Source organism: Microtus ochrogaster, unplaced genomic scaffold (assembly GCF_000317375.1).
Source record: "Microtus ochrogaster isolate Prairie Vole_2 unplaced genomic scaffold, MicOch1.0 UNK205, whole genome shotgun sequence".
Taxonomy (NCBI): domain Eukaryota; kingdom Metazoa; phylum Chordata; class Mammalia; order Rodentia; family Cricetidae; genus Microtus; species Microtus ochrogaster.
The window spans coordinates 86,738-90,175 of record NW_004949303.1 but is presented as its reverse complement, the minus strand read 5'-3'; the positions used below and the strand labels follow the sequence as shown (position 1 = coordinate 90,175).

General features: G+C 36.3%; 1 protein-coding gene across 1 annotated transcript in view; it reads right to left on the bottom strand.

Annotated features, from left to right (window-relative positions):
• Positions 1 to 2,586, bottom strand: part of LOC101993707 (amine sulfotransferase-like) — a 35,315-nt gene extending 32,729 nt beyond the window's left edge. The window contains exon 1 of the mRNA XM_013355583.1: positions 2,514 to 2,586. The gene's annotated coding sequence lies outside the window, so the exon portion shown is untranslated. The remainder of the gene's footprint in view (positions 1 to 2,513) is intronic.
• Positions 2,587 to 3,438: the final 852 nt, after the last annotated feature.

Sequence of the window (3,438 nt, the reverse complement as noted above, 5' to 3'; positions counted from 1 at the left end):
GAGAATAATATTTTGTTTCACTCTATTTTGCCTTCATCTAGAATTTTCTTTATGACTTGACTTGAAATTATGTATTAGTAATTTTTTAAATTTTTAGATCATAATTTTCCATCAGGACTTTTCATTGTTATCTTGAAAAAAATCCAGGTTTTGGTTTCTACACTGAAATGATGATAAGATAAAGGTTTGACACAATGGCTCAGTTGTCAAAGATACTTGTTGCCAAGGCTGAAAAACTACTTCAAGAAACACCTCTTACAAAGAGAACTGAACTCTATAGCACACAAACACACAGACACACACACACGTACTCACAGATAAAACAGTAAATCTAATTTTTAAAAAAATGATAACATAGTATATGTAATTAATTTCTAGGTTATAATTCATAGCTTGTTTTCTTCTTGATTCTTTTTCAAGGCCAGGAAACAGGCTTCTCAAGTGTTTAAAGCAGAGAAGATTTTTGAACGAAATATCTCAAGTGTTTATAGTGGAGTATATTCCTTGAATGAAATATTTCAGTGATTTTATTCTTATCTGTTTTTCTGATATTGAACTCTTCTTCAGATGAAGAATTTGATTTCACTTAAGTCCCTAGTATAACATTTGAGTTATCAGTGCCTATTAAGTTACACTTCTTAGTACTTTAATTTCTGTAATTAGTTGAATAAAACAACTTGTTTACATTGTTGATTTTGATTTCTTGTCCATGTCTCAAACTTGTTTTATAGTTTACAAGCTAATGGAGTGGCCATAACGTGTATGAGTTACTCTACATACTCAACATCTATTAACACATTTAAATTTAAAAACAATTGTTTAAGGCAAGCACTATTATTAACCCCATGAACCTAAATGCCTGAGAAATTAGTGATTAGCCCAAGAATATTACAACATGGAGACCACGGCAGTTCACTGTGTTTTCCACTGTTGTGTCTGTCAGGCCTTTATACTGTGACAAACACTCAAACCCATTCAAACGAGGAAGATTTCTTTTGCTTCAATATTTCAGTGTTGGGTGGGTTTACTCTGTGGTGACACAACACCATGGCTGTAGTCTGCGGTGGATCTAAAGCAGAACCACTGCCTCACTGTGGCCAGAAAGCAGAGTTAAGGCAAGAAGAGGCCAGGAACAAGCTATACCCTCTGTGACAGAGATCTCTAATAGGGATATTAGATAATCCACAAATGACTGATACACTGACAAGGTCAGAGTCCTTCTGGTCCAGTCAACTCAATAACTCCATCTACCAGTTGAGGCCAGACTTGGAACAAATGAGGTGGTGTTTTAGAGGATGAATTTTTGGGGAGCAGGTGGATCTTCTGTTATTATAACATGAGTATTTCCTCAATGTGTAGTGAGCACCTTAATATGTAACAAGCTTCAAAATCAAGGATTTTCTTGTTAAATATTTGCACTAACCCTCCATCTCTGACAAAACCCTGTGTAAAGTGACCTGTAGGAGAAATGTTAGATTCTGGTCAGACAACTTTTGTATGTGTTCTTCTTATTTTTCCCAATAAACAAAAGAATTGTTGAAAGACTTAGAAATTCACAGAAACTGAATAACTTAGAAAAATGTCTTAGAACCAAATCAATTATAGGCTACAGTATGGTGTCAATTATTAAAGCAGGAACAATCAAGTTAGAATTGTAGGATGCTGAAATTTCAGATTACAAAAAGAACACATCTGTTTGGCATAGAACAAAAGTCCCCAAAGGGAATAGATACTGAGCAATTAAAAAGGTGCTTACTTACAAAACAAAACAAAAACCTGTGTGAAATTTTCTAGCATGAATTTCAGTCATTCAGTCTCCCAATGAGTCTCCCTTTCTTAATCTGTATTTAACAGTGAAGCCACATGCTCTAACTTTTACATGTGTTTTTTGACCTTCCTTAATAAGCTTTCTTGCTTGCTTGTAAAATTCAGCCTGTAGGAAAGCCAGAGAAATCCTTAGTAAATGTATATTGTTGATGAGGTCATGGTCATATCAAGGATCAATGCTTCAGCCTCATAGAAATGGCAAAACCTTTCTTGGTGTAGCTCAGAGGGGCATCTAAGCCTGTCCTGGGGTATGGGTGTGAATATTTGCAGTGAGTATAGAATATAACACCTGTAGCTTTCCAGATGACCCTCTCCTACACCTCATATTTATGGTCTGAAGACTGACACCCTACAAAGACTTCTATGCCTACCAAGATTTGTCAAAACTGCCTCCTTGTTCAGGTGTGTATAACAACACTGTCTCCTGCTGTGGCTGTATTCAAAATCTCTGCCTCCCTGTTCAAGTGTGTATGATAAAGCCACTGAAATTCTGGGTTGCTAAGTTTTCTCCATCAGAGAGGAGCCTAGTTTCCCTGATTCCAGTATTTCTGTCTGTCTGTGTGTTTGTCTTTTCTTTTTCCACTCACCCCTGTCATATCAACCCTTGTAACCCTGTCACCAGCCTTCCACACTATCCAGCCTCGGTTGCCTCTGCAGGTAAACAATCACCCCTCTCCCCAACATACCTTTCACTGGAAGTTGTGTTCACCTTAAAATTCCTTCCAAAATGCTGCCCCTACTGCTGGGCACCCTTCTCATGAAGGAAGTCCTTCTGTATACTTGTTGCTTTTTTGGTTAATGAATAATGAATCTGTTCTAGGCCTGTGATAGGGTAGAATGGAGATAGGCAGATAAAACTAAAAGGAATTTGGTTCTAAGGATATGTTGCTTTGGAGAAAGTTCTTCTTTTGTTGCCACAGAGAATGAGAACCTACGGATTCCTTCCAGGCTAATTTAGTTTGATGGACCAAGAACTCTGAAAGGTAGCCATGAACATGCCCCAAAATACTTTGACCCAGAAGAAGCAGGAAGCAGTTTGGCAAGACCTACAACCCATATTCCCAAATATTGTTTATAAATATTTGTTTACACTTAAAGTAGGATATGATATAGATGTGAATACTTTGCATTTGTATAGATCTTGGTTTATTGAAACAAAATTAAGGTCAATTTTGTTATACTGTGTATATGTATTTCTGCTCTTGATTACCATTTTGTGTTTATTCAGCTCATTTAAAAATGTAATGTATAACTAAAAAATAAAGGTTAATAGATAGTCATCTATCATAGTCAATGTTGCAGTGATGTTAGTTAGGTTTTCTAGATATAGAGAGATATATTCAGTTAGATAGGTATTATTCAAATCTTTCAAAGACTAACAGAATATGGCATTTAAACATTTTAAAAACTTAGGACTTGTTATGACAGCGAGACACATCTGCTGCTCGCAGCACCAAGTTACTTCAAGAGAATGACGGGCACCAAAGAAGCTCCTTATGATATTAGCCATTTGGGTATGAAACTGCTCTTGACTAGACTACTTAATGCTATGCTTTATGAACTCGACATATAAGACCCCCAGGAAATGAGTGCTGAACTTGTTTAAAGGTG